The 23,867-nt window shown below is 41.9% G+C and overlaps 1 protein-coding gene across 5 annotated transcripts in view; it reads right to left on the minus strand.

Annotated features, from left to right (window-relative positions):
• CALN1 (calneuron 1) overlaps positions 1-23,867 on the minus strand; it is a 668,056-nt gene that overhangs the window by 553,946 nt on the left and 90,243 nt on the right. Inside the window, exon 1 of one of the 5 annotated variants that reach the window (XM_054495064.2) lies at positions 3,065-3,088. The exons of 3 other annotated variants lie outside the window; for them this stretch is intronic. The gene's annotated coding sequence lies outside the window, so the exon portion shown is untranslated. Of the gene's footprint in view, positions 1-2,182; positions 2,724-3,064; positions 3,089-23,867 lie in introns of those variants that run through there. One more of the 5 variants, XM_054495065.2, reaches the window with a different exon arrangement.

Raw genomic sequence — 23,867 nt, forward strand, 5'->3', positions numbered from 1 at the left:
ATCCACCCCTCAACCTCTACTCCCCCTCCCCTTACAGAGGAACGGGCATCATGTGCGTCAGTCAAGTCTTGCCCATCGTTTCTCAACAGAAGCAGCTGAATTAAAATACTTTCTTTCTAAAAAGCCCTTATCCTGCACCCTACCCGAAGGCCTGATTACTGGCAATAGTTGCTTTCAGAGTTCAGGGAAAGGTGACATCTTGGTGAACAATTCTAAGAGGATTTAGCTCTCCTCCAATAAAATATCATGAGGATTGGATTTCCAAAGAGTTGTTTTCATTACTCCACTTGGATACACCCAGTAACCAACTTCACCATCGTAGAACAGCTTCTCAGTAAACAGTTCCATGCAGCTATTGCCATGAAAAACCCACACGTCTGCAGTGAACTCAACAAACAGAGCCACTCCACTGGTCTTCCACCAGGGCAGGCTACTCTGGAAACACAGCTCAGGGCATCCTTGGGGTTTTGGTAGAAGACCCCACCGATTGCCTGGGGAACTAGCAAAGTTATGCAGTTCCTGGAGTCCCGGAATGAATCCTAAACTGGGCCTGGTGACAGAACCACAAGGCCGAGAGGTCTGAGGTGACACCTGGACATCAGTATAGGTAGCAGATAAAAATCAAGACTCCACATTCTTCTTCTTCCAACACCTCCTCCCACCCCACAAAAAATGAAATAAAACCACGAACAAGCCAAGAAGGAGAGCTGGAATGGGGCTTCTATGAAAAACACGCCCTGTTCTAGCCTCAAGACAATTTCACACCAAATGGCTTTAAATTCCTTTCCAAAGCTCTGATGCCCGAATTAAAAAATAATTTCCCTTTTTGAGCAAAAGTCAGCAGTTAAAGAAGCAGAACCTGAAAATCCTAGGAGCTCATGAGTTCTCCTATGTGCACAAATATTGCGTGTGTCTGAACACACGCAGCGCAGAAATCTACCCATTCTTTCTGTGAAGGTCATCCCAACTCTGTCGCAGAGGCTACTGTGGGTCACTCTAGAATGTAGTTATTATCACCACTAAAGACTTCCCAGCCACACACAGCCGGCGCTAAGCTGCTATTCCCTGAGCCCAAGAAAGTCTCCTTTTTTGCAGAAAACCGGCTCAGGGCCTGGGGATGGCTGGCGCCCCAGTCTTGGCACTCAGGGAACTGCAGGCACCGCTGCACCCAGGAGCTAAGGGCTTCGACCCAAATGGAAGAAAGGCGCCTTCCTCACACAAGCCTCGTCCAAGAAAAAAGAGCAGTGGGAAACGATGGTGGGCTGATGGCCCAGGCGCACGTGGCCCAAGGCTAGGACGCAAGGCGATCCCCTCGGTGCACGTTCTGTACCCCCAGCCCGTCGAGATGGAGCGTCCCCCGCTCGCCCTCGCCCCAGAGGCGGCCCAGAACTACCTGCTGCTGCTGCCTAGGCGCCCTCGGACCAAGTCTCGGGAAGTTCACTCGGCGTTGCGCTAGTCCGGGGAGACTAGGAAGCCGGGTAAACCCAGACTGTCCGTGGAAGACGGAGCCCACCCCCGCCTGGGCGCCAGACCCATCCAGCTGCTTGGAGCTCAGAGACTAGGTCCCGGCTAGACTGCAGAGGCCTCTCTGGTTACCCCTTGCACCCCGGCGCCCCCGGACTCGGGGTGGGTAGCGGCGAGGAGCGTGCGCCCAGGAAGGCAAGCAGTCAGCGCTAGGGACCGGAGATGGAGAGAACGCTGCCTCCCGCCTCCCCCGATCGCCATGACTCCGGCTTCCCGAAGAGACCTGGTTGCCGCCGGGCGCTCCCACCTGGGCTGCGGTGTGGCTCCAGGTCCCCTGCCCTCCCTCCCCACAGCCCGGGAGCCTGCGGCCGGGGGCGCGCAGCCTGGTGGCCAATGGTACCTGGGGGCTAGAAGAGCGGCTCCCAGCCTCCAGCCCACACGGGTGCCGGGACAGCCGAGTCCGCCGCGGCCCTTCCCTAGCCCCACGCCCCCAGGCAGGCGGCCAGGAGCCAGCTCCACGGAAGGCAAGGGGGGTGGGTGCCCCAGTGCCGGAGCCAACAGGTACGGGAGGCGCTGTCTGCCAATCGTCTGCCCACTCCGAGCACGGGGGCCCGCGACAGCCCGGGGGTTTGGACACCCTAGACAGGAGCGAGAACCGAGGGAAGAGGAAAAGAAAAGGAGCGCGCGGGTGAGCTGGGGAGCCGGCGGCGGCACTCACCTCTCGCTGGGCCGGGGCTCCGCAGCCCGGCAGCCGAGGCGCCTCCGCACCGCGCGGGGGGCTTCCTCCAAGGCCCGCAGGGAGGGGGCGGTGCGGAATGGAGGCGCCGAGCGGGCAGCGCTCAGCCTCTCGCTCACACCCCCAGCCGGCAGCCGCGTCCCCGTGCCGGCATCCTCGCTGCCGCCGGCTCCCTCGGCGCCCCCGGGCCGCTCCCCACGCGCACGCCGGGACCTTGCACGAGCCCCCTCGTCGACTCGGAGCGCGATCTGGGCGCGTGCCTCCCTGTCCTTGTCCTCTGCTCCCGTCTGGGGACGTGTGCCCAGCACCCCCTGAACCGCGCACTCCTCTACCCCTCCCGCTCCCGCTGGCCGCGCCGGTTCAGCCCATGTGCGCGGCTGCCTCGCTGCGCCCCGGAGCCCAGTGGCCGAGGCCCCGCCGGAGTTGCGCGCCCTAGAAACTCCATGCAGCTCCGGCCTCCTCCCCAGCTCCTCCCCAGCGGATCCCCCGGGGCCTTGCGGCCGCCAGCACCACCGTCCTCGCTCTGCCGGCGCCCGCGTTCAGAAGCCAGGCTTCTGGGCTCGCCTCGGCTGCCTGCGCCCCAGCTCCTCCGAGGGTCGAGGAGCCCCCACCCCCAACCTCCGCCTCTCCAATGGCTCCCTCGGTTTCCAGGCAGCGCAACCTGAGGAACGCCTCGGCGCGCGCGCACTCACACTCGCGCGCGCACACACACACACACACACGCATGCACATGCACGGCACACACAGGCAGACACGCGGGGGGCGAGCAGGCGCTTGGCAGACGGTGCTCCTTCCTTCCCTTCCCAAAGAGGCTGCCCACGTTAACTCCGGCAAACTGCTGCTCCTCAGCACAGGACAACTCACCCTAGCGCCCGCCGCCTTCACTACTTCATCCCAGGTGCCCACACCCTAGATCCACGATTACACCTGAGCCCAGGGGGAAGGCGGGGCGCCGAGGTGGAGGGGCCGATGGCCGAAACTGCGGGGACCAGCATTCCGCGTGACCGCCCCTGGAGACATCCAGGGAGGCACGGCTGCCGCGGGGCATCGCCCACCCACCAGGGATCCCACTCCTCCAGGGCCTGAGAACATGTGGTGTGGCCCCCACTTCTTCCAAGGTCATAGGATGGATCCCATGGGAGGGAGAGGGCGCTTGGGCACAGGTGTGAGCTACAAATTCTCGGACTGTCTGCAACCTGCCCATGCGCTGACCTCTGAGTCTACGCCCAGACAGACCCCTCTCTCCCCTGCCCCGGGTCTCAAGGGCAACGCATGTGCTTGGAGTCAGCAGTCACCTTTCCCAGTCCCCACCTGTCTGCCTCCCAAGAACTGACAGAATACACAGTGCAACCAAGGTTTGTCTTGGCAAGAAAAAGAAAGCAAGCAGCAAGGTGGGTCTCAGACTGTCCCGTAGACAGATTAGACGCTTGCCAGTTCCTTTCTGCTGCCCCCAGGGTTTTGCCAATAAAGAAGGAACAACAAACCTGGCTGAAGCAGGCTAGTCCTTCCTTACAGCACCCTCCTCTCCCGGGTCCCCAGTTTCTTGTCCCCTCTTGGTGGCAGAAAGACTGCTCACCAGCTCAGATGTCTCCAATTCCCAGAACCAGAGAAAAGATACATGTGAAAATTTTCACACCAATCAGGAACAAAAGCAGGCAATGCTGCTCTAAGCCTCTCACCCAAATAACTCAGCAATCACCTCTCCACTGTTTGGTTCAACTGCCAGGGAAGTTTGGGCATTTTTTTTTTTGTCAGCCAGCCACACAATCGTGTGTGTGTGTGTGTGTGTCTCACCTGGGTGTGGTTTCAGAGTCCCTGAAGTACTCATTGTGGGTGCCACGCCTTTAGCATTTAGCATTTCCTAACCTGTATTACTATCTTGTATAGACCCTACCTCCCTAGTAATCTTTTTAAAATGTTTTTGTTATTTTTATAGGTACCTGGTAGGTGTACATATTTATGGGGTACATGAGATGTTTTGTTACAGGCATGCAACGTGAAATAAGCTCATCACGGAGAACAGGGTAGCATTCCCTCAAGCATTTATCCTTTGAGTTACAAACAATCCAATTACACTCTTTAAGTTATTGTAAAATATATGAGTTATTGACTATAGTCACTGTGTTGTGCTACCAAATAATAGGTCTTATTCATTCTTTCTAACTTTTTTTTAACCTATTAACCATCTCTACCTACCCAACGTCCTCACCCCCCACCCAGTCCCCCTCACCCTTCCCAACCTCTGGTAACCACTGGTAGATTCTCTATGTCTATGAGTTCAATTGTTTTGATTTTTAGATCCCATAAATAAGTGAAAACATGTAATGTTTGTCTTTCTGTGCCTGGTTTATTTTACTTAACATAATGATCTCCACTTCCATCCACGTAGTTACAAATGACTGGATCTCATTCTTTTTTATGGCTGAATAGTGCTCCATTGTGTACATGTCCCACATTTTCTTTATTCGACACATGGGTTGCTTCCAAATCTTAACTATTATAAACAGTGCTGCAACAAACATCAGAATGCAGATACCTCTTCGATACACTAATTTCTTTTCTTTGGGGTATATACTCAGCAGTGGGATTGCTGGATCATATGCTCCCTAGCAATCTTATAACTGAGATGTAACAGGCACCACTCTTAAGGACTTGCTGGGTACCCCTCCCCTACCCCAGTATGAAAACACAGAAAAATCTTGAGTTCCTTCAAAGAAACTCCAGGTACCTAGCCAGCCCTGAGAAGTAAACCAGCAACTTGATAAGCAAGAAGGTAATTTTAGCTTAAAACAATAGCCAAGGAAGTTAAGAGTCAGGAAATGTTTTTGTTCCCTATATCAGTCTGTTCTTATGATGCTAATAAAGACATACCTAAGACTGGGTAATTTACAAAGGAAAGAGGTTTAATGGACTCATAGTTCCACCACATGGCTGGGGAGGCCTCACAATCATGGCAGAAGGTAAAGGAGAAGCAAAGACACATCTTACATGGCAGCAAGCAAGAGAGCTTGTGCAGGGGGAACTCCCATTGAGAAAACCATCAGATTGTGTGAGACTTATTCACTATCATGAGAGCAGTATGGGGGAGACCTGTGCCCATGATTCAATTTCCTCCCAACAGATCCCTCCCACAACACATGGGAATTATGGGAGCTACAAGTCAAGATGAGATTTGGGTGGGGACACAGTCAAACCGTATCATTCCCTATAGAATCTAAACATAACATCTTAGTGTATGTCCTTGAGTTTTTCAGAAACCTGGACCCCTATTAAACTGATCGACTAGCACATAGACCTCGGATAAGAGGGAACTGAGGACTAAACTGTAACTGCGGTTCTTGTTCTAAATTTCTTCCTGAAGGGTCTGGAGGAAGCCACACCTACAGGCCAGAGTGAACATTCTTTTCTGCAAACCCCGCATTTTTAGACAAAGCTTTACCTCCTTAACTAATCACAAATCAGAAAATCTTTGAACTCACCTATGACATTTGTAGAGATGGGATCTCCCTATGTTGCCCAGGCTGGTCTCAAACTCCTGGCTTCAAGTAATCCTCCCACCCCCACCTTCCAAAGTATTGGGATTACTAGTCCCAATGTGAGCCCATGTGGGCCTCTGCTCCCAGATGTCTGCTTTTTTAAGTCACACCAAATGTAGAGCTTTCATGGATTGATTTATGGCTTTGCCTGTAGCCTCTGCCTCCCACCTTTAAAAATCCTTCCCTGTAAGCCAAATGGGTGGTTGGGACTTAAGCATGAGCTGCCTGATTCCTCTTGGTTGGTGCCCTGCAAATAAATGCCTTCCTTTCTCCTGCTGCAAAACCTTGATGCGGACAGCTGGTCTTACTGCTCTGGGTGAGCAGCCCAGTTCCATTCAATAACATGACATGCTTGAGCCACTGGTTGAGTTTTATGTACCTAGTTCAGAGATGCGCATAGAAGGTGACATGGTTTGGCTGTGTCCCCTCCCAAATCACATATTGAATTGTATTCCCATAACTCCCACATGTTGCGGGAGGGACCTGGTGGGAGATAACTGAACCATGGGGGCGGTTTCTCCCATTCTGTTCCCATGGTAGTGAATAAGTCTCACGAGATCTGATGGTTTTATAAGGGGAAACTCCTTTCACTTGACTCTCTCACTGTGTCTCTTGCCTGCTGCCATGTGACATGTGTCTGTGCCTTTGTCTTCCACCATGATTGTGAGGCCTCCCAGCCATGTGGAACTGTGAGTCCATTAAATCTCTTTCTTTTGTAAATTACCCAGTCTCAGGTATGTCTTTATCAGCAATGTGAAAACGAATTAATACAGAAGGTATTATATTTACAGGGGTTTCCACAGTAGGTCGCAGGCAGATGAACAGAGTTGACAGGATCTCCATAAGATCCTTCCCTTTGATCCCTTAGTTTGGATGAATGCTGCATCATCTAACAATCTGTTGCCTCTGTAAGCAATTATTCTGACACTTTCTAGATGACAACCAGGTCACCAAAATGCCTTGGTAGGGCCAAGCACAGTGGCTGAAGCCTGTAATCCTAGCACTTTGGGAGGCTGAGGCGGGTGGATCACTTGAGGTCAGGGGTTCAAAACCAGCCTGGCCAACATAGCGAAACCCCACCTCTACTAAAAATACAAAAATTAGCTAGGCATGGTGGCAGATGCCTGTAGTCCCAGCTACTTTGGAGGCTGAGGCACGAGAATCGCTTGAACCTGGGAGGCAGAGGTTGCAGTGAGCCAAGATTGTGCCACTGCACTCCAGTCTGGGCAACAGAGCGAGACTCAGTCTCAAAAAACAAAAAAACAGACAAACAAACAAATGCCTTGGTAAGTGTAGATACACACACGAAGTTCCTGGTAAAATGTGGGGGCCTCCCACATAACCAGAGTGGGAACCATTTGGCCGAAGCTCTCATTCTGCCCTCCCTCCCTGCCTGTGTAAATTTGGGCAAGTTGTTTATTCTCTCTAAATCTCATTGCTCTCATCTATAAAATGGGGATAATTAGAGTATCTATTCCATAAGGTTGTTGAGAAAATTAAATGTGACTATGTGAAATAGCAGTTCACTCAGTTAACCTGGCTCCAGGCATAGAGTAAGCTTTCAATAAATGTTGGCTGTTGTTATAAGTGAATAGTCAACACAAACACATATCAAAGACCTTACTTTGGGAGGAAAAATCAATCAAGGATCTCTTGCCTGAGGACACTAAGCTCAGCGAGCCTCAGAACTAGAGAAGGCTAGGCAGTGGCTCACACTTGTAATACCGATACTTTGGAAGGTCTAGGTGGGAGGATTACTGGAGGTTGGGAGTTTGAGACCAGCCTGGGCAACATAGGGAGACCCCATCTCTACAAAAAATGATTCGCAAAATTAGCCAGGTGGGGTGGCATGTGCCTGTAGTCCTAGCTACTCAGGAGGCTAAGGCAGAGGATCCTCTGAGCCCAGGAGTTCAAGATTACAGTGAACTGTGGTCACACCACTGCACTCCAACTTGGGTGAAAGAGCAAGACTTTGTCTCAAAAAAAAAAAAAAAAAAAATCAGAAACACAAAGAACTAGAGAAGCTGGATGGCAGACTTCTGCAGTTTCTTGGTCTTCCCCAGCTATGACCATTTTGAGCCCTCCATGTTAAGGTGCTTGCAGGTTTACAGGCCCCGGCACTTTTGCTCCAACTTTTATTCAATATATGTGGTCAAAATGTGTCAGCTCCTTCCTATGAAAATACCAAAGAAAATCTTTTACCAATTACCGGGATGGAGGCTAAACTCAACATGGAACAAAATGAACAGGAAGGACTTCTCCTTATCGTGCATTTGTAGCTGGATTTAGCATAAGTTCTCTTTCTAACCTAGAATAGTACAGCTCTCCAGGAAACAGTGAGGAGTCAATTTCAACTTCCTTCTACCACCTGCCTCTAGCTTTGGGATTCAGTTACACAAATCAGATACCAAGACAAGTGCTACCTTACCAGTGATAATCCTCTGGTAAATATCCCCTTCCTTTATCTTCTTTTATTTTACCATCAGTAAATGTATCTACTTCAAGTGCCCAAGACATCCAAGGGTAGAGGGTGATGAAAAGATACATTGCACTCTGAACAGAAATAGGTAAAGTAGAAAAAAAAAAATCATTCAAGAAATATATGTTGGAAGGTAGAATTTTTCATGTCTTCCATCAAAGTATGGAATCCAGGATTCACTAAATTCTTCACAACACACATTCTCTCCTGTGTGGCTAGGGGTTTGCCACAAACTTTGCAGTGGTTTGCTTTGCAGTAATCGATAACCAGGACAAAATTTGGTATCTGGAAGGAGAGTGCTGCTGTAACAATAACTTAAAATACTGGCTTTGAGACTGAGCAATGGGAGAAAGCTATAACTGCCTCGAAAGACTATTAATGAGAGTTGCAAGGACCTTTGGAAAACTCTTGGAGGAAACATGAAGGGCACAGAAAGTGCTTATTGGAAGCTGGAGAAAAGAATGCCTGAGTCACGTCCCAGCAGAACAGTTAGCAAAATTGCTGCCTGTCAATGGTCAGCTGGGTGCGATGGCTCACACCTGTAATCCCAGCACTTTGGGAGGCCAACGCGGGTGGATCACTTGAAGTCAGGAGTTCGAGACTAGCCTGGTCAACATGGGGAAACTCTGTTTCTACTGTAAATACAAAAAATTAGCCAGGCGTGGTGGCACATGCCTGTAATCCCAGCTACTCGGAAGGCTGAGGCAGGAGAATTGCCTGAACCCAGGAGGCAGAGATTGGAATGAGCTGAGATCAGCCACTGCACTCCAGCATGGGTGAGAGAGATTGATTCTGTCTCAAAAAAAAAAAAAAAAATCAATATAACCAATGGAAAGGATACCTAATGACCTCATGGATCTGACTAGGGTGATTTCCAAGTGGAAAAATAGAAAATGCCAGCTGGATTTTTCCAGATGCCTATGAGAAAAGGTATGCAGAGACAGGTTAATTGAAGAAGAAGCTATTCCAGTTTTTTAGCAGAATTGAGATGGAATAGCAAGGAACCAGGGTTTGCTGAGTTAGAAAGGATTACTGTTTCTCTGCTGGGTTAGAAAGGACTACTGTTTCTCATTGTGGTGTCTCCAGGCAAAACCTTTCAAATCTAGGGCAGTAAAATCTGGTTTCTGGGAAAGATGGACTCAAGGATGGGGCTGTAAGATCCTTTGTTAAGGCCTCAGACATATTTAAGGGGGATGCCCAAAAGGGCTTCTCATGTCTTAAAGACACTGTGCCTCACTCAGCAGCTTTGCAGGAGACTGAAGATAAAGAAAGGTCTACTTTTTTTTATTTTTTAATTTCATTTATGTATGTATTTATTTAGAGACAGAGTCTCACTCTGTTATCCAGGCTTGACTGTAGTGGCATGATTTCAGAGAGGAAAACAGAGACAGGGAGAAAAAGAGAGGTTCCGGGCCTGTCTACAGCTACTCAAGCCCCTGCTGTGAGCGTCTTCCCAGAAAAGGCTACAGATTGTTGGAGAGAGACAAGCCATCCCCACCATGGGCTATCTGAATTCCCAATCCACAGAACCACAAGAGGCAGTCATAAATTTTTGTGTTAAGTAACTTCGTTTTGGGATGAATTTTTGTTATGCAGCAATAAATAACCAGAAAAATTTAATTTACTAAATTAGGAAGATGTCAAAAAATATGTTGTAAAGTGAGAAAAGTTAATGGCAAAATAACATGTATGGTGCCACTTTTGAAAAAGAAAACTTTGTATATGGGGTCCATGTACACATATGTGCACAGAATATAATTCCAATGCTGTTAACTAACTCTGGAGAACAAGTATTGAGGGGATAAATATATATATATTTATATATTCTATTTATATGTATATATTTATGTATTTTATGCATATAGAAATATATAAATTTAAATATATATTTATATTTTTATTTTTATTGATATAAATATATATTATGTATATAAATATATTTACATATTTTTATGTATATATGATTATATAAATGGCTTTTTATAAATGGAATACAAATGGCTTTTTGCTTTTTTGAAAAAATTTTCAAAACATATATTAACCAGCCAAAAAAATGAAATCTAGGTTAAATATTATACATTAAAAAACATACATATATAATATAGCATATATTTATGTAATATATAAATATATCAATAGCATATATTTATAGCATATATAAATGTATACGTGAACATGTATTTATTCATATATGAATTATTTTATATGGTATTTATATTTATATATAAATAAATATAAAAATAATGATATATAATACATTATATATGATATAATTATTTATAAAAATATAATGGCACGTTATATATTATATCATATGTACTGTTATATTCATGCATGTTATGTATAATTATATCATGCATATTATATAATTATATATCATACATATTATATAATTATAATTATATGTTATACAAAATTACATAATATATGTATTAGATACTATTATATAATGCCAAAAGAAAAGAACATTTTAGAGATCTTAAGAGCACCACGGGCATAGGAAGAAAAGGAAGCCTTGGAAAGTGGAGGCGTCATTGTGCTCCATTGTCCCCTTAAAGGCATTCAATTCACCTGTCTTTGAAACTGCACATGGTGAATGGTTAAAAAAAAAAATAGCAAGAGAAGGAAAGAAAGAAGAAAGTGGAAGGAAGGAAAGGGAAGGAAGGAAGGAAGGAAGGAAGGAGAGAAAGAAGAGAAAGAAAGGAAAGAAAGGAAGGAGGGAAAGAAAGAGAGAAAGACGAAAGAGAGGGAAGGGAAGGGAGAGAGGGAGACAGGAAGGGAGGAAGGGAGGGAGGAAGGGAAGAAGGAAGGGAAGAAGGGAGGGAAGGAGGAAGGAAAGAAGAAAGGGAGGGAGGGAGGGAGGGAAGGGAAGGAAAGGAAGAAAAAGCAAGGGAGGAAGGAACCAAGCAGGAGGAAGGAGAATTCTTGGGAAACTGGAGTCTATAACCTCCCTAGGAAGGAGGGGCACTGATAAACACCCCAGGGTTTCAGTTGAAGCTTTTGAAATACTACATGCATTAAGATTAAGGGCAAACCAAAAGCCTTTGGAGAATCAAGTTCAGCCTTAAATTATCTCAATAATTGATTAGCCAAAAATGATCTTTATATACCCTAAATGCCTGCCTGATGAAAAGTTAAGTCTCTCTGAGGAGAGAGAACAAATGTATAGCCACTATAATTTTTTAAATATAACGTGGCATTTAATCAAAAATCAACAGGCATGTCCGGAAAAAGAACCGAATTAAGAAAAAATAAAGAGAAACAACAGACGATAGGAAAATCAAACACAGGAAATTCTGATACTGGATTTATATAAAACAGACATTAAAACAATTGTATAGATGTTTAAGAAAATGAATGACAAGATAAATTCACCAGTGAATAGCTAAAGTCTATTTTATTTATTCTTAATTTCTTTCTAATTCAATAATTTAACTTTTACTTTTCATTAAAGTGATCCATAATTGTTAAAGGTCAAATGGTAATTTGTTACGCAGAAATAGAATTTAAAAATAAACATCAAACAGTTCTAAAAGGTCAATTGTGCAAAATGGTGTTCTCTCTTTCCTCCTCCTCCATTCCTTTTTCCCAAAGATAACCACTTTCAACTAGTCAGTTACCTCTTTGGGTAATTATATCCATATTTCTAAATAAGGGGTTTTTAAAAAATATTTATTTTCTTTTCCGATTTAAACACCTAACTGAAGGATGAAGATGTAATACTCTTGTTTCTCCAATCCACATACATTCTGTCCTGATTCTCCCATATATAATTTTTAATTTGATCTCTATTCAGTTCAAATGTATTTATTTATTATTTATTTATTTGAGACGAAATCTCACTCTGTCACCCAGGCTGGAGTCCAGTGGCACAATCTCGGCTCACTGCAACCTCCACCTCCCAGGTTCAAGTGATTCTCCTGCCTCAGCCTCCTGCGTAGCTGGGGTTACAGGTGCCCGCTACCACGCCCGGCTAATTCTGTGTATTTTTAGTAGAGACGGGGCTTCACATGTTGGACAGGCTGGTCTCGAACTCCTGACCTCAAGTGATCCACCCACCTTGGCCTCCCAAAGTGTGGGATTACGGGTGTGAGCTGCAGCGCCCGGCCAAAATTTGTTTATTTTTAACACAGAAGAAAGTAGCAGTTCTGGAACCCACCAAAAAATAAATAAAATGCACTCAATAGATGTGGTTAAAGCAAATTGGACACAGTAGAAGAGATCAGTGAACTTTAAAGAGGTCAGTAAAAAATATCCTGCTAATGTGTGAGAAGGAAAGGTGGGAATAGAGAAAAGATAATAAGAATTAGAGCACAGTGAATCGTCAAACATGTAACTGAAGTCTGAAAACGAAAGGGGAGAAAGAATAGGGTGGATGCAATGCTGGCTGAGAATTTTCCAAAACCAATAAAGACATTAAGCCACAGATTCAGGAAGTCCTATAAACTCCAAATAGGATACGTGCAATGAAATCCACATAAAAGCAGTCATCATTACATTTCTAAAACCCAAAGACAATTTTTTTTCTTTTTTCTTTCTTTTTTTTTGAGACGGAGTTTCGCTCTTTTTGCCCAGGCTGGAGTGCAATGCCATGATCTCAGCTCACTGCAGCCTCTGCCTCCCGCGTTCAAGCGATTCTCCCGCCTCAGCCTCCTGAGTAGCTGGGATTACAGGCACGCGCCACCATGCCTAGCTAATTCTGTATTTTTAGTAGAGACGGGGTTTCTCCATGTTGGTCAGGCTGGTCTCAAACTCCCGACCTCAGGTGATCCGCCAGCCTCGGCCTCCCAAAGTGCTGGGATTACAGGCGTGAGCCACCACGCCCGGCCAAGACAAAATAGTAAAAGCAGCCAGGCCCCCTCTCCTTCACACACACATACACCTTTCAAAGAATAATTTGCCGGACAGACAACTTGTTAACAAATGTAATAAAAGCTAGTACAACTTACAATCATTGGTATCATCTTTGGTGCACTAAAAGAAAATAGCTATCCACTAAATTCTGAACGCAGTGAACATGACCACTAAAAAGAAAACGGAGCAATTTTTGCTTCTATGTTACTAGGTTGGTGCAAAAGTAATTGCAGTTTTTGCCATTGAAAGTAATGGCGGTAGGGCGAGGTGGCTCATGCCTATAACCCCAGCACTTTGGGAGGCTGAGGAGGGTGGATCACTTGAGAGGTCAGGAGTTCGAGACCAGCCTGGCCAACATGGTGAGACCCTGTCTCTACTAAAAATGCAAAAATTATCCAGGCATGGTAGCAGGTGCCTGTAATCCCAGATACTTGGGAGGCTGAGGCAAGAACATTGCTTGAACCTAGGAGGCGAAGGTTGCAGTGAGCTGAGATCACTCCAGCCTGGACGACAGAGCGAGATTCTGCCTCAAAAGAAAAAAAAGGAAGTAATGGCAAAAGCCTCAATTATGTTTGCATCAACATAGTAAGTTAGTTTCCTTCCCACTATTAACAATTAGAAACTAAACAAATGTACAAATTCAGTGTTTTCTGTAACTGGACAGCAGATAGTACAGGGCTGTGATCCATGTGAGAAGAGGAACAAATTAAGTATGTCCTGCAACTGCCCAGCTTTCTACCTGGAGACAGTTTCTGTATCGCTGCAGAGGAAAAGGAAGCCAAACAGAACACAGGGGTCTCACTAAATTGAGGGATCAGAGTTCACGAAGGCTTAGGTAGCTAGATTTTGGGGGGCAAAGAACTGGAGAGGAGAAGGCTACACAGATAAAAAGGTGGAAATTTTTCATAAGGATTTAAGTTCCTAGCTGACAACTAAAATGTGCATAAAAAGACAAATCCCATGCCACTAGGCAGAGAACAGTTAGTGGAGAGTTGTTAAGTCGAACAATTTCTAGATATAAGAAAGAACTGGAAAATAGGCAAGTTCTGATGATCCTGAGTGAGAAAACTCATTGAACACCCAGCGGATACAATACAGCCCATATGGATTGCCCCTTCCTGGTAGCAGGAATAAACTAGCTCTAGAATAACAACTATTTAAGATTTGACCTAACAAAGCTTAAAAGCAAACATCAAATGGATCAAGGTGATTCCCAAGTTACTAATCCAATGCCTAGCAAAGAAACTTCAAAACTCTTCAAAGGACAAAAACAAAATTCAGAAACTCCAACAACATAACACCCACAGTGTCCATGGAAACAGAAGGAAAAATAACAATGGTGATGGAATCTGCAGAAAGTGGCTTTCGAGCAGCTATTAGAAATATGTTCAAGGATTTAAAGGAAATTGTGAACAATAAAGGAAGGCATGCAAACTAAAAAAAGAAGCAAATAAAATTGTAGTGCTGAAAAATGTATATTTAATGTGAAAAAGCTATTTGAGGGCTTAGCATAACATTAGGTATTGTAGAAAAATAAGTGAGTTTGAAAAAATAGAAACTGAAGCAGAGAAAGAATGCTGGCTAAAAAAATCTTAAAATCCTTGATGACAGGTGGGACAGTATCAAGCTACCTAACATATGTTCAATTTTAATACCTAAAGCAAGAGAAAAAGAGAGAGAGAGACTCTCTGTACGCGCGCGTGCGTGTGTGTGTGTGTGTTGGGAAGGTTAAACAGAAAAAAGTATTTGAATAAATAGTGGCTAATATTTCCCAATTTGATAAAAGCCTAAATATACAGCTCCACATGACAGAATTTACTGCAATAAAGATAAATACAAAAAATACACACCAAGGTACCTTTTAATCAAATTGCTGAAAACCAATGATAGAGAAAAATCTTAAAGTATCCAGAAGAAAAAAACATTATATCAGGAGAACAAAGAGAGGATGTAATACTAACTTCTTTCAAGAAACAATACAAGCCAAAAGACAATGGAACATTTTTAATGTGCTGAAATTGAAAACAAAAATAAAAATACTGAGAATTGTCATCACGGTTTTGACTTGCGTATCTCTAACAATTAGTGATGCTGAGCTTATTTTCAAAAGCTTATTGGCCATGTATATGTCTTCTTTTGAAAACTGCCTGTTTGTGTCCTTTGCCCACTTTGTTATGGGGTTATCTGCTTTTTGCTTGTTAATTTAAGCACCTTATAGATTCTGGATATTAGCCCTTTGATAGATGCATATTTTACAAATATTTTCTCCCATTCTATTGGTTGTCTGTTTACTTTGTTAGTTTCTTTTCCTTTGCAGATGCTCTTTAGTTGAATTAGGTCCCATTTGTCAATATTTGTTTTTGTTATTGCTTTTGGTATCTCTGTCATGAAATCTTTGTCAGGATCTACGTCCAGAACGGTATCTTCTAGGTTTCCTTCAAGAGTTTTTATAGGCCCATAAACCCTTTAGGTTTTATGTTTAAGCCTTCAATCCATCTAGAATTGATTTTTGCATATGTTAAAAGGAAGGGGTCCAGTTTCAATCTACTGCGTTGGCTAGCCAGTTATGCCAGTAATATTTATTGAAAAGGGACTCCTTCCACTGTGGAAAGCAGTTTGGAGATTACTCAAAGAACTCAGAACAGAACAAGCACTTTACCCAGCAATCCACTGGGTATATACCCAAAGGAATATGAATCGTTCTACCATAAAGTCCTTTGCATACATGTGTTCATCACAGCACTACTCACAATAGTAAAGATATGGAATGAACCTAAGTACCCAGCAATGCTAGACTGGATAAAGAAAACGTGGCACACACACACCATGGAATACTACTCAGCCATAAAAAAGAATGAGATCATGTCTTTTGCGCAACAGAGACAGAGCTGGAGGCCATTATCCTAAGCAATTTAATGCAGAACAGAAAACCAAATACTGCATGTTTTCACTTATAAGTGGGAGCTAAACATTGAGTACACATGGACACAAGGAAAAGAACAGACACCAGGGCCTATTTGAGGGTGGAGCAGGAGGAGGTTGAGGATCAGAAAAATACCTATCAGATACTATGCTTATTACCTGGGTAATGAAATAATCTGTACACTAAATCCCTGCAAGACTCAATTTATCTATATAACAAACTTGCACATGTACCCCTGAAACAAAAGTAAAAGTTAAAATAAATAAATAAAATACTGAGAATTTCCTAATCAGCAAAAATATTCTCTGAATTTAAAGGTGATGACTGGGTGAGGTGGCTCACGCCTGTAATCCCAGCACTTTGGGAGGCCAAGGTGGGTGGATCACCTGAGGTCAGGAGTTCAAGACCAGCCTGACCAACATGGTGAAACCCCATCTCTACTAAAAACACAAAAATTAGCTGGGCGTGGTGGCAGGCACCTATAATCCCCGCTACTCGGGAGGCTGAAGCAGGAGAATCACTTGAACCCAGGAGGTGGAGGTTGCAGTGAGCTGAGATCACACCATTGCACTGGGCAACAAAGTGAGACTCTGTCTCAAAAAAAAAAAAATTAAAAAAATAAATAAATAAATAAATTTTTTAATTTTAAAAAATAAAGGTGAAATAAAGAGTTTTTCAGATAAACAGTAAAATAATTTATAGGCCAGGCACAGCGGTTCATGCCTGTAATCCTAGCCCTTTGGGAGGCTGAGGCAGGAGGATCACTTGAGCCCAGGAGTTCAAGACCAGCCTTGGCAACCTAGCAAGACCCTGTCTCTATTCAAGAATTTATAGCCATCAGGCTGAAGTAAATGACAACAGAAACTTAGGAATGATAAGTCCTGGGAATGGAAAATATGTGAATAAAAATAAAAAGTTTATCATTATTTTTAACTTTCTTTAAAAGGTAGTTTACTGTTTAAGACAAAAATATTACCCAATGCATTTATGGGATTTCTAAGATATGTATAAGTAAAACATATGACAGCTACAGCACAAAGGGAGTAAGGAAATGGAAATATACTATTAAAAGGTAAATTTATCCATGAAGTGGTATACTATTATTTGATATCAGACTGTTATATTTGAAGGTGCACATTGTTAAACCCCAGAGCACAAAGAGATATAGCAAATAAGCCAACGGAGAGTAAATACAATATTTGAAAAATAAGCAATACCAAAAAAGTCATGAAAAGGGAAAAATGAACAAAGAACAGATGAAACAAAAAAGAAACAGCAAGATGGTACATTTAAACCTAAATATATTGTGAATTGCATTTAATTTAAAGAGTGTGAACCATTACCAAATTTGGCCATATTAAATTTATAGAGCACTATATTAACATAATCTTTTCAAGTGCCTTTGGAATGTTCATAAAAGATAGACTGTATCTTGTGCAACAAAATAATTCTCAGGACTTTGGTATTTTAAGCCAGGTGTGGTGGCTCATGCCTGATCTCACAGCACTATGGAAGCCAAGGCAGACAGATTACTTGAGGTCAGGCAGGAGAATCACTTGAATCCAGGAGGTGGAGGTTGCAGTGAGCTGGGATTGCACCACTGCACTCCAGCCTGGGTGACATAGCAAGACTCCGTCTCAAGAAAAAACCAAAACAAAACAAAACACTTTGAGATTTTAAAGTTATCCCATCTCTTACCAAAAATACCAAAATTAGCCAGGTGTGGTGGCACATGCCTGTAGTCCCAGCTACTTGGGAGGCTGAGGCAGGAGAATGGCTTGAATCTGGGAGGCAGAGGTTGCAGTGAGTCACTATCGTGCTATTGCACTCCAGCCTGGGTGACAGAGTGAGACTCCGTCTCAAAAAAAAAAAAAACTTTGAGATTTTAAAGTTATCAAAATCATACAGAAAACATTCTATAACCACAACGAAATTAAATTAGAAGTCAGTAATAAGAAGACACCTGAAAAATTCCCCATGATTTTACAAGTAAAAAAGTTTTGCATAATGCATATGTCAAAGAATAATCACAAAGGAAGTTTAAAAATATTTTGAACTAAATGAAATGAAAGCACAAGGTATTGAAATTGGTGAGATCAGCTAAAACAGTGCTTACAAGGAAAATTATAGCTTAAAATGTTTACTTTACAAAAAGATGAAAGGTTTAAAGCCAATGTTTTAAGATTCTAACTTAAGCTAAAAAGAGAAGAACAAATTAAATTGAAAGAAAATAGAAGAAAGGAAAAAGGATAGGGAAATCAAATTTAAAAATGGACAGAAAAATGAAATAAAATGTCATGAAATTAATAAATCTGTAGCTAACTTGATTTGAAAATATGGCAAAAACACAAAGTACCAAGTTCAGGAATCACTATAGATCCTAACGATATAAAAAAGAATAACAAGGGAATATTATAAAGCAATGTTATGACAAAAAATGGACAATTTAAACAAAAGAGAAAAATTTTTTAAAAACACAAATTACCAAAATAGACCCAAGGAGATATAAAAAATCTGAATATTCCTATATCTTTTAAAGAAACTGAATTCATAATTAACCTCCTATGCCCTCAAAACATAAACAAATTCCTCTGTGCCCAGATGGTTTCTCTGGTGAATTCTAACATTTAATGAAGAGCTAATACCAATCTCATAAAATGCTTTCATAAAATAGAGAGCAGGAACACAGCTCAACTCATTTTACGAGGCTACTGTGTCTCTGTTACCAAAATCAAATACAGGCAATACCAAAACAGAAAATGAAAATAAATGCAAAAAAAGCCTTAACATATATTAGCAAACTAAATCCAGCAATATATAAAAAGGATAAGACATCTTGACAAGGTGGAGTTTTTTTAAGTCATACAAAATTAGTCTAAATCTTAAATTCTAAAAGATGAATCAATTTAATTTATCCTATTTATAGAAGAAAAAAATTACAATCGTCCTAATGCATTCATGAAGAATATTTGACAAAATTCAACACCTATTCTCCATGAAAACTTAGAAAATTAGGAATAAAAGGGAACTTTTTCATCCTGCTCAGGGGTACTACAAAAAAACCTACAGCTAACATCACACAAAATGGTTAAAAACTGAATGCTTTCCTTGTAAAATCAGGAAAAGGGCTTCTATTGAACATTTGTTGGAGGCTCCAGCCAGTGAAATAAGTCAATAAAAAGACAGAAAATGCATCCCGATTGGTAAGTAAGAAGTAAAATTGTTTTTATTGAAAAGCAACACGCTTGTGTACATTAAAAAATAAGGGTATTTGAATGAAAAAGTGACCTTAACAATGTCACAGAATACAAGGTCAATGCCAACAATAAACAACTGAAAAATGAAATTTTAAAAATAGTTCCATTCAGGCCGGGCGTAGTGGCTCGCACCTGTAATCCCAGCACTTTGGGAGGCCAAAGGGGGCAGATCACCTGAAGTCAGGAGTTCGAGACCAGCCTGGCCAACATGGTGAAACCCTGTCTCTACTAAAAACACAAAAATTAGCCAGGCATGGTGGTGGGCCCCTTTATTCCCAGCTACTCGGGAGGCTGAGGCAAGAGAATCACTTGAGCCCAAGAGGGGGAGGTTGCAGTGAACCAAAATCATGCCATTGCACTCCAGCCTGGGAGACAGAGCAAGACTCCATCTCAAAAAAAAAGTCCCATTCACAATAATATCAAAATCATGAAATATTATAGATAAGTTTAACAAAATAAGTGTAAGTTCTGTATACTAAAAACCTCAAAACATTGCTGAGAGAGATTAAAGAAGACCAAAAATAAATGGAGACCTATACCATGTTAATGGATTAGAGGTTTGATAATTTTAAGATGTCAATTCTCTCCAAATTGATCTACAGGTTCAGCATCATCAATATCCTAACAAGCTGTTTTGCAAAATTTGACAAGCTGGTTTAAAAATTTATATATGTATGCAAAGGACATAGAATAACCAAAACAATTTTTTCAGAGAAGTTGGGAAGACTTTCTTTCCAACTGATTTCAAGACTTAACTATAAAGCTAATAAAGAGAGTGTGGTTTTGGCACAAGGATAGATGTATAGAGCAAAGGAACAGAATTGATTAGGAATAGACTCACATGCGTGTGACCAATTAGTTTTTCACAAAGGTGCCAAATTAATTCAAATTAATTAATTTAATGAAGATAGTCTTTTCATCCAGTTGTGCTGGAATAACTGGATATTCACGTGGAAATAAATGAACTTTGATACTTTATTTACCCTACATGAAAAGATTAACTCAGAATGGATCATAGACCTAAATATAAAAGGTAAAGCCGCAAAACTTTTAAAGAAAACCCAGAAGAAAATTTTTGAGAACTTGGGTAAGCAAAAAAATTTTTCTTCTCTTTTTTTTTTTATTTCTCTTGAGACAGGGTCTCGCTTTGTTGCCAAAGCTGGAGTGCAGTGGCACAGTCACAGCTCACTGCATCCTCCACCTCCCTGGCTCAAGCCATCCTCTCACTCAGTCCCGGAATAGCTGGGACTACAGGCTTGCGCCACCATGCCCGGCTAATTTTTGTATTTTTTATAGAGACATAGTCTCACCATTTGCCCAGGCTGGTCTCAAACTCCCATGCTCAAGTGATCGGCCCACCTTGGTCTCCCAAAGTGCTGGAATTACAGGTGTGAGCCACCGTGCTCAGCCAAAAACTGCTTAACGAGGATACGAAAGGCACAAATTGGCCGGCCACTGTGTCTAACACCTATAATGTCAGCACTTTGGGAGGCCAAAGTGGGTGGATCGCTTGAGGCCAGGAGTTCAAGACCAGCCTGGTCAACATGGTGAAAACCCATCTCTACTAAAAATACAAAAATTAGCTAGCTGTGGTGGCGCATGCCTGTAATCCCAGCTACTCGGGAGGCTGAGACAGGAGAATCTCTTGAACCCAGGAGACAGAGGTGGCAGTGAGCCGGGATTACACCACTGCACTCCAGCCTGGACAACAGAGTGAGACTGTCTCAAAAACAAAATGGAACAAAAACAAAACAAAACAACAGAAAGCCCAAGTCATAAAGGAAAAATTTGATCATTTTGATTTCATCAAATTTTAAATCTTATGCTCCTGAAAAATTCATTTTTGAAAAAATGAATACACAGGCAGGCAAAAATTATTCATAATACACATCCATTATTTCATTCTTATGAAATTCTAGAACAGAAAAAACAATCTATAGTGACAAAGTAAATCGGTGGATTCCTGGGGCTGAGTGGTTGACTCCATCAGAGTACAAGGGAATAGTTTAGGTTGAAGGAAATGTTTATGTCTTAATTATGGTGATGGTTACAAAGGTTTATACATTTTGTCAAAACTCATCGAAGTGTACATTTTAAATGCGTGCATTTCATTATATGTAAATTATCCTCAATAAAGGTGATTTGAAAAGAAAGAAGAAAGTGAAGCCTTAAAAAAAATTATGGTTGCACAAAAGGATGAGAAATGTTTGTGGTGACTGATTTGCTAGCTACTCTGATTTGATCATTACACATTGTATACATGTATCAAAATATTACACTGTACCCCATAAATATGCACAATATTATGTATTCATTTAAAATGATAATTTAAAAGTTAGATTAAAGATTGTGGTTAAAATTGTGTAGAAGAAAAGAATTGCTACAGTGAGCTATTCAGACAGAAAAAAATATGGTTTCAAATAGAGGAACAGAGATGAAAGAGTAAGGAGCACTGGAAATAGCAAATATGCAGATAAATCTGAATAACTATTGTATTTTAATCTAATAATAATAAATGTTAATAATGTTTGGTAGTTTCTTAAATCCATGAAGAAATAAAATACATGAAAACAACTGCACAAAATGAGGAATGGGGTAAACAGAGTGAAAGTGTTCTAAGGTCCTTGCAACTTTAGATACAACTTGTATTAAAGTGATAAATGTACTAATTTAGGATATATACCGGTGGGTCAAGGATACACATTGCGGTCTCTAGGGATGTCACTAAAATAATAATAAAAGAATGTAAAACTAACAAGGAGGACTAAAATTGTATAATAAGTGCCAATCTCCCTGGAATATATAACATTTCAAAAATTGGATACACCTAATAATATAGGCTCAAAATATATAAAGCAAAACTTACAGAATTAAAAGCAATTATTATTGTGTATTATTAGCTCAATCTGATTGACATAGTAAATAATCAAAGAACTAGAAGAACGTAAATTACAACATAAGAGAAGAAAATTAAAATATATTAGCTAAAAACTGTAAATTAGGAAAATGAGTATATTATTTAGCCTGGGCATGTTGAAACAGATCTGATTAAACATAGCTGCTTCAGGGGGAGTGAGAAAATTTAGAGCAATATATTAGTGCTTGTCAACATATGTCTTGCTCTAAAACCAACACTTCCAAGCTTTGGTTTTGCTTTTTTTTGTTGTTTTGTTTTGTTTTTAATTCAGGGCAAGAAGTGGAGACTTCCAGGAAAGATGACGGTGTAAGTGGACATTTTTAAAACCTCCTCCCTGAAACCTAACAAAAAGCAACAAAGGAACTAATGATTAAAATGAAAACCAAACTGAAACTTAGAGACAACCTTAACCTTGCCCTACAAATGCCAAAGAATACTTGCCAGATACAACACAACTTGAACCAAAATGAAATATGATGCTGGAGTTTGGCCACAATTCCTGCGCTTCGGAACCAACGCAGTGCTGTGGGCCCAAGAGCCTTGCTAACACATCCCCCCCCAACCCCAAGCTGAGATCTGGTGATGTGGTTGGACTCAGAATGAGAAAGGTTCCCTCCTGCACCACAGATCAGCTCCAGCAGAGAGGCCTCGTGGGGACCAGGTACTGCCAATGTTAATGAGTCCCAGCTTTTTTATGGTGAAACAAAGGGATTCGACTGGAAATAAAGCAAATTTCTTATCAAAGAAGAAAATTAAAGGTAGAGAAAAGTGTGTGCTGATACCACCCCCACCCCATCCCTAATCAAATCTCAGGGCTGCCTTGATCTTACCATGAGCATCATGAATGAGGTTTTTGAATGCTTTTAAATACACAAATGAGGCTCACGTCAAATCAATGGAATCAGAATCTACAAAAGTAAGGCCCAGACAACAGTAGGTGAAAAAACTCCCCATTATGAGATAACATGTTTAACCTAATCAATACGCAAAATTTAAGAATATTTATAACAACCCAATGTTGGCAGAGGTATAAAGAAATAAACATGTTTGTAGGAATTCTGAAGAAAATGGTCATGGGGTAAAAAACTTTTCATTTTATATATATATACATATATATGTATATGTGTATATATTTACATATATATGTATATGTGTATATATATACATATATATGTATATGTGTATATATATACATATATATGTATATGTGTATATATATATATATATATTTTTTTTTTTTGAGATGGAGTCCCCAGCTCCCAGGCTCAAGGGATTCTCTTGCCTCAGCCTCCCAAGTAGCTAGGATTACTGGCACACACCACCATGCCTGGCTAATTTTTTTGTATTTTTAGTAGAGACGGGGTTTTGTATTTAAGAGGCAGAATCTCACTGTCTCCCAGGCTGGAGTGCAATGGTGCAATCATAACTCACTGCAGCCTCAAACTCATGCGCTCAAGTGATCCTCCCACCTCAGCATCCCAAAGTGCGGGGGTATAGGTGTACACCACCATGCCCGGCTAATTTTTTAATCTTTTTCTAGAGACAGTGTCTCACTATGTTGCCCAGGTACTGGTCTCAAATGCCTGGCGTCACGTGATCCTTGAGCCTTGGCCTCCCAAAGTGCTGGGATTATAGGTCTCAGCCACTACCACGCCTAGCCTTGGATCACAAATTTTCACGTGGAGTGATATCCACTACTGT

This window comes from Pongo pygmaeus, chromosome 6 (assembly GCF_028885625.2).
Source record: "Pongo pygmaeus isolate AG05252 chromosome 6, NHGRI_mPonPyg2-v2.0_pri, whole genome shotgun sequence".
Taxonomy (NCBI): Eukaryota; Metazoa; Chordata; class Mammalia; order Primates; family Hominidae; genus Pongo; species Pongo pygmaeus.